General features: G+C 48.2%; 1 long non-coding RNA gene across 2 annotated transcripts; it reads left to right on the top strand.

The window, feature by feature from the left end:
- Positions 1 to 1,102: 1,102 nt before the first annotated feature.
- On the top strand, positions 1,103 to 2,181 carry LOC137840341 (uncharacterized). 2 transcript variants are annotated; one of them, XR_011086928.1, is made up of 3 exons: positions 1,103 to 1,634; positions 1,771 to 1,875; positions 2,019 to 2,181. It is a non-coding gene; the product is annotated as an uncharacterized lncRNA (long non-coding RNA). The 2 variants fall into 2 exon arrangements; XR_011086930.1 differs by having other exon boundaries at positions 1,105 to 1,634; positions 2,022 to 2,181.
- Positions 2,182 to 7,965: the final 5,784 nt, after the last annotated feature.

Here is a 7,965-nt window from a genome sequence, read left to right on the forward strand (position 1 = left end):
TTGCGGGGCGTTTTCAGTCTCAGGAGGATCGGGACACGCGAAGGTTTCATCTGAAAATCGCTGAGCTCAGCGCAGTCATCAGGAAACTGGAGGATCGAAACGCCCTGCTTTCTGAAGAGCGCAATGAACTGGTAATTTATTGACGGCACGCTTGAAGGTTTGCGCTACGTTTGATGCGCGCCATCCAGCGAGGCACCCATTGCGCTTGCTTATTAGTTGAGCGGCGCGGCGAGTCGGTTGCCTGGTAGATGTCTTTTATTGGGAGCCAAAGCCACGATTCCGTTCAAACCGATGCAAAAGGAATGGATACGTTCTGGCCCGCGTGTTGTGCGTCTTTCGCATCCCGCACTTCATGCTTGCAGCTTAAGCGACTGAGAGAAACAGAAAGCCAGTTTCTGCCACTCCTGTACAAAAACAAACGCCTGAGCAGGAAGAATGAAGAACTCTCACTGGTGCTGTGTCGCCTTGAAAACAAAGTGCGCTTTGTCACCCAGGAGAACGAGGAGATGGCAAGCTTGGTAAGTCGACGCGGACAACGGCGGCGTGCCAACAGAGTCCACTGCATTTGTGTTCCACAGAGAAGGCCTAGTTTGCTCAATGACCTGGAGCGCGGTTGCGGCCAGCAGGACGGTGAAATGGAGTTCCTTCAAGTTGTGGAGCAGCGGCACATCATCGACGACTTGTCCAAGGTCTTCAGGCAGGTGACTCGGTGCACGTACGGCAGCGCCGCGCTCGCTCGCTGTCGCCAGGAAACCTTTTCCGTCCAAAGCTTGGCCGGCGGCCGCCATCCAAAAGATTGGCCCCTTAAATTCCGACCTTTCAAGCAGGAGCATTGTGCGCACGCGTTTGAACACGCTTTAGACTTGTTTTGCCGTTTTCAGCAGCTCAAAGCTCCCGTTTTGTCAGCGCCTTTGCCACTCGCTGTGCGCTGAAAACGACGGACTCGCCCGGCTGCTCAGCCCGTCAACCATGAGCCGCGAGCGCGACGTCATTGTCCGTAAGCAGCTAGTGGCAAAATGCACCCTGTTAGAGTTGCGCTCGCTCCAACTTATTTTGCAAGAACCACACGGGAGACAAGTAAGTTCTTTTGGACACCTGCAGGTGGAGAGTCCATCCGTTGTACGAATGAAGTCTGACTCTCGGCTCCTGCACGAGCATTTTTATTAAGAGAAACAGGGTGGGTGTAAGAGTGGATTGAATAGAGAAAGCCCTTGACCTCTAGTCAAAACATAGCAAGGGATGTTTTACGACTTTGTGTAGGAAGGGATAAGCGATAGGGATAAATAAGGGATAAATAATATTATTTATTACAGGTTGCAGTCAAAGTCAAAGCAACATAATCGTACGATAAAGATAATCTGGAAAACCCTGACACACCCTGTAGTTGTCACTTTTGGAAAAGACGAGCGTCCCTCCAATCATCGCCGGTGACGGGTTTTTCAGGCTCTGGAGACAGGAGCTCATGTCAGAAATGTCATCGTGAGTCGCGTTTGTTTCTGCGCCGGAGCCGTTCGTTCCCTTTGCATCCAAAGAATCTCAAAGGCGGATTATTTGTGTCGACAGGAGAGAGATTTGCTGCTACGATACCGACGTCGAGAATCTCTGAGGAGGAACAAAGCGTGAGGTCCTGCAAGGTGAGTCTGTTTGTTTGCGGCTGCTTGGTGTTGCGCAAGATGAAATGGCCTTTTTCTCGCTATCGTTCCTCTCGTCGATTCATCGTGAGGTGTCGCTTCAGTTTGTTCAGAGAGATGTTTGCTTCCGCGCCCGCAGGTCATCGAAACATTTTACGGCTACGACGAAGACGTGTTGGTGGACTCGGACGGATCGTCCTTGTCTTTTCACACCGACAGAACCCCCGACACGGAACCCGAAGAGGTAGCCCGCCATTTCTGCCAGCGTATTGGCGCCAAACATTCCTCTTCAGCCTGGAATCGGACTCGTCTTTGCGTCGCGGGTGCTTTGTCGCCGGTCTGACTGATTCTGGTACTAGTGCTGTGTTGCATTGGTGTGTGCATGAGGAGGCGGAGCTTCGCTACCGCCAGCTGACGCAAGAATATCAAGCGCTGCAACGAGCCTACGCTCTGCTAGCCCAGACCAGCGGAGGGGACTACGACGCCGAGAAGGAGATCAAGGTGGCGCCCCTTCCCGCAACCCCCGGCCGGGTCGCAGCCTCCCCGTTCTCACCCAGCCTCGGGTGTTCTCTGGTCTGAAAGGAGGAGGAGGAGCCTCCCTCCTCCTCCTTTCAGACCAGAGAAAAGCTGATGGTAGTGTCAAACGCACCTCTTTCAATAAGGTGCCCCCGGCTTCCCGGTAACGGGTTTGTCTTAGCCGAGTAACTCAATTCGAGGCAAGACTTCGAAGTGACCGCATCGTATTGATGGCTCCCCGCTAATGTTTGAAGTTCTTATTATGTTACGGATATTTTTAGATGTCTTTGTTAAGACCTCAGGGATTCGTTTGTATAGCGCACCCTAGCACTAGTTTTGCCGAAGTAAATGTTGATATGGGTCCGTTCTACTTGGTCGCTCAAGCAGCGAGCCGACCAACTTGTTTATTCGAAAGAGAATCGAATTAATAAAAGTCTGACAATAATAGCATTTAAGGAGAAAATGAATGCACTTTACGTTATTAATTCTAACTTCTTATATGTAGATCTAGCACTTAACTGTCGGAGTGCTTCACCCCACTTGATTGCTTTAAAAAGAATAACAACTTTCTTAAAACGAATAAAAATGTCTTACTCTATTTAGATTTGCCCAGTAATTAATTTGGAAGGCAAGTCTATTTTTCGATCGTGTCCTGTTTAACTTTTGACGCGGCCCGACAAAATTAAGAACTGGGCCGCGCCCGACGGACAATCGAAATACTTTTATCCTTCACCAACTCAAATGATCTATTTTAACCATCGTCGTTATTTTATTTAGAGGAAGTAAATTTTCAAACGAATTCACTTTTGACGAAATTCACTCTTCCCTTAAATATCTACGAAAGTTATTTAATTCTCTAACATGTTCGGAGTTACTTTTTACGCGGCCCGTCAAAAGGGGAAACGGGCCTGCGCCCTTCAAATAATTAAATTACTTTCAGTTCTACACCAAACCAATAATCCGATTCAAACACTTCCGTTAATTTATTCAGACGAAGCAAACTTTCAAACGGATTGAAATTCACTCGTGTCTCAAATAACTACGAAAGTTATTCAATTCTCTAAAATTGTCTGATGTTACTTTTATTTATTACGGTCCTATGTTATACCATAATAACCCCCCGCACATTAATCAAATTGTCAAATCAACCCCGAACCATCGATTGTACATTCAGTACAAATCAGCGCACAACAAAGTAGATGAATATACACAACACATTTATTGAAGAAACATGAAATAGAATTACAAATCTTAATCACTCCAGAAACCGAACAATTTCACCCACTGATACCCGTGTTAATAAAATCATTCAATCTGATTTAAACACTTCCTTTAATTTATTCAGTCGAAACAACTTTCGAACGGATCGAAATTCACTCGTGGCTCAGATAACTACGGAAGTTATTTAAGTCTCTAACTTGTTCGGAGTTCCTTTTTACGCGGCCCGTCTAAAAGGGGAAGCGGGCCTGAGCCTTCGGTTGCATATTCAGTACAAATCCGCGCACAACGAAGTAAGTAATATACAAAACACATTTATTGTAGTAACATGGAATAGAATTACAAATCTCAATTACTCCAGAAACTGAACAATTTCACTCACTGATACCCGTGTTAATAAAATCATTCAATCCCAGAACAATTCGATTGCAAAACACAGTTCATAAAAAAGGGAAGAGGTAAATACCAGCTGCGTGCTATTTTTGGTGGAAGCAAAATCGAGTGATCAGTTCGATCTTGCTTCTAAAATCCAAATTAGAGAAACAGGCTGGCCACGAGGAAGCCGGCGGCCCGATGACTATTCCCCCCTCTCGCTAAAATACATAAAAACGGTCATCCTCACCGATTTCTCCTATAAAGTTGTCCAGTCCAATTTTTGGGAGTAAATCCAAGTTAATTTCAGTCCAGCGATCCTGCGTCTCACACAAAGATCTTTGGGACTTTGGAAAAAAAATCTTGAAACTCCTCCGGGCCTCTTCACGTATGAGCGCTCTTTTGGGGGAAAAAGCCCTGAAGCTGCTCCTGCAGGACCTTTTATAGACCTCTCCGTCCCCCCCCTCCCCTTTCTTTTCTCCTGTACTTTCCCTATAGGGTAAGACTGCCCAGTTTTCCCACGCCTATAGAAGGGACTGGCCAGCTTTCTCACGCCTATAGAGGGAACTGGCCAGTTTTCCCACGCCCATAGAGGGAACTGGCCAGTTTCCCCACGCTTGGTTATCTGTGGCCTTCAGCAGCTGTTTCCGCCCTGACCACGCAGTACTTTCCACCAAATGCACAGCTAGTGGTAAAACCTTTCACTTCCCCTTTTCTTCTCTTTCTGTTACATGAAAATAACTTTTTAAAGTTACGCTTCAATTAACTCTGAAATAAAAATCCAAACCCTTGACCTACTTTTCTAAACAATTTATGTCACGCCACTATTCTCATAGTGACGGGTTTCTTGATCGAATTGACAAATAATATTGCTTAAAGCGGTTACAGAATACATTTTTAGCCAAGCAAAGAAATAAAAAAATAAGAATCACATTTGTGCTTCTCCAAACAATTTATGTCACGCCCCTATTCTCATAGTGACGGGTCTCTTGATCGAATTGACAAATAATATTGCTTAAAGCGGTTACAGAATAAATTTTTAGCCAAGCAAGGAAATAAAAAAAAAATAAAAATCACATTTGTGCTTCCATGCGTGACTCACACTCTGACACCGTGTTCCTTTTTTATATCTATTTTAACCGGTTCAGCTTATTCTGGCCCCTCTTTTGGGCTCACGTTTTGGTCTGGCGCCATCTTTTGGACAAATTTGGAATTTCAGCTCTGCCAATTTATTCCTGTGAACAATCCATATTCTACCATTTGCACCATCTCTACCCCCATGTTACATGACACCCCCTCTTTGGATTGAAAACAGGTATAAATTATCCCTGATCCCCAAGAGCGACACAGCCATGTCGTCGTCTTCGTCTGAGATATTCACAACCTCAGCGGTCGTTGAAGTAGGGCAGGCCGCTGCCATGTCTCCCTGTCGGGCGATCTCTGCGAGGGCGTTGATCAGGCGCGACAACCGACCAGCAGCGTTGTCGTCGTCAGCGTGGTTCTCCACGGCGAGGGCTCTCAGCTCCGGTGGTGTTGAACCCCCTGTGGCCACACTCTTGACATCTGCATCCTCATTTTCAGCCTCGCTCCTGCGTCCTCCGTCTCGAGCCTCATCGTCGTCCTCAGACTCAGAAGGAGCTGCATCCACATCCAGCGGGCTTATCAGCCGTACGGGGCTGATGGGTGAGTCGAGGGGAGGATCGTCATTGTAGCCAGGCCCTCCATACGCACGGCTGCCGTCTGGATCCCGACGCCCCATGCAACCCTCGCATGGCTCTCTGCACCGGACGTAAGACCCATCCAGGGTCCAATGTCCAACACACCGTCCTCCTCCCCGACGCGCAGGCCGGACAAGCCCCACAGGGGCCTCGCTGGGCATCTCCATAGGTCGGTGTAATCCATATCCTGCGTTTGGGTGCGTGTAAAAGTCAGCCGAGAGAAAGCGATGAGGAGCGCTCACTCCCGTCCCAAACACACGTGCACGAGCTAATTTGTCCAGCCCGTACATCCATGGTTGGTCCGATCTCCCATTGTGAAAAGAACACCATTCGTGTCAAAATGGTAATTCGACACTGGTGGCACACCATGGCATCCAATACTTTGACTGGAAGCTTGTCCTCATTTCTCTGGGCAAATTCCAGCTCTCTTACTTCGGTGGTCAGTACAGATGGCATCATGAAGCCTACTCCCGACCACATAGTAGGCAACAGGTTGGGTGTCAAACAAATGACACAAGCTTCGTCGACCCATGTCCAGTGAAAATGTTCTGGTCCACTGGGTGTGCAACCCCGCTTGGCCAATCTCACCAGATTTAGGGCCCTTCCGGTCTGGATCCCATTTAGTGTTCTTCTTACGATGACCGCACCTTTGTGTGCGGCCATGCGCACGAAGGCCGGGATTGTTCCGTGGTCCGTTGCCATATGTTATTTGAATTACTTCTTGGCTTGATTCGGGTCAGCCGATAACGGCTTCAGCTGTTCAACTCCTTGGATACCTTTCTTCTTTAGTCGTACTGTGTTTCTATCCAAAACTTCACTAACGATGTCCGAGCAGTCGTACTTGGCCTTCACTGCCGTGTTGCTGTTCAGGTCCCTCGACTTGATCCACACCTTCTGTCCAACGCTGAACCGACACTTCTCCTTATTCTGGGACGAGCCGTCTTGGGTTCTGCCCACTTCTTGTGACACAAAGAGTCGTTGGTTCAGCTCTTCGGACGGGGAGGGCCGGCTGCTTCTGCTCCTCCCGTTCAGGTCCGCAACCAAATCAAGCAGTTTAGTACTCCACTCTTTTCCGTTAGCATTTTTTCCCAACCAGGTTTTGACCAGACCAATAGTTCTTTCTGCCACCCCATTTGCTTGTGGTGTATAAGGAGGCGAATAGACTCTGACTATTCCCCACCTACGACACCATTCGTCCACCTGGGCGTTTTTGAAATGTGTTCCATTGTCTGTTCTCAACTCTTTTGGGATTCCTAGCCACATGCACCCATCTTCCAGTGTCTTGATCACACTGTTTGCATTGGCTTTTCTCACTGCTTTCAGCCCGACGTGTCCTGACATCGAGTCTACCAGCACAACCAGGTATTTCTCACCCTTTGCGCCACTTATTCCCATGGGGCCAGCCACGTCCATACAAACCGAGCCCCACGGCACAGTACTCCTAATCGTCAATCCATCCGTGCATCGTCCTCTTCGCCCTGCGTTGTATTTGTTGCACGGATTACAATCCCGCAGGACCGCACGAATCGTCCGGTCAGGGACCCAGAGTTCCAGCATCTCTAACTTTTTTCGCGTAGGCAGTGGAACCGCGTGGCCTAGTGCTTCATGCACTGCCGACACGACTTGCCTCACGCTCTCATCTGGGACCACTTTTCCGCGTGGGGTCTTGTCCCATTTTTCTGCTCCTACAACTATTATTCTTCTTTCCTGGACGTATCGATCAACTTCGTTATTACCTCTCCAATGAGCTCCTTCCTTCACATGAGATTTCTGGTGAACCACATCCAGACTCAAATTTAGCCGTAACTCGGCTATCTTTTTCCACACTTCATAGTGGGCCACTAGTTTTCCTTTCGCGCCCTCAAAGCCATTCTCTTCCCAAATGGCTAGGTCGAATTTGAGAGCTTGCGTGCAATAATGACTGTCAGTTATAAGTCTTACGCGTCCAGCGTGACTTTTTTCCGCTTCTAACAGTCCTTCCAGCACTGCCGTGGCCTCTCCTGCTTGCGCGCTGCCGGGTGTCTTTCCTTTGCGGCGGCAACGCTCCACTCCATTTTGCTTCAGAATAAAACCCCAGTGGGCATTCTGCTCTCCTTCCTTTTTTGACCCATCGGTGTATAGAGTCCATTCGTAGGGCTTCTCTTCATCCATACTCTTTTTGAGTATCGGCTTCTTTGTGGAGGTTGTAGTTGGTCCAATTTCCAAGTCGGGGTCCAGTAGGATGTCTTCCCATCTGCCCCATCGAATGTTGGTCGCTTTAGTGCTCTCGATTGTAGTCTTTCTTAGAAAACGATGCACGTTACTTCCCGTCTGGACTTTGATACCTTGTCCTTGGGCCAGGTCTTTTAAATTACTCCAGTACCTTGCCAACACTGCAAGTTCTTTCTCCTCCTGGGGGAATTTTTTCTCGACGCTGGACAGGGTGTAGGTCCACAAGGCCACCAAACCGGCACCTTCGTTGCTGACCGACACCATTGCATCATTTTCTTCGCACTGCACCTTTGCGACCA

The sequence above is a fragment of the Syngnathus scovelli genome, chromosome 1 (assembly GCF_024217435.2).
Source record: "Syngnathus scovelli strain Florida chromosome 1, RoL_Ssco_1.2, whole genome shotgun sequence".
Taxonomy (NCBI): domain Eukaryota; kingdom Metazoa; phylum Chordata; class Actinopteri; order Syngnathiformes; family Syngnathidae; genus Syngnathus; species Syngnathus scovelli.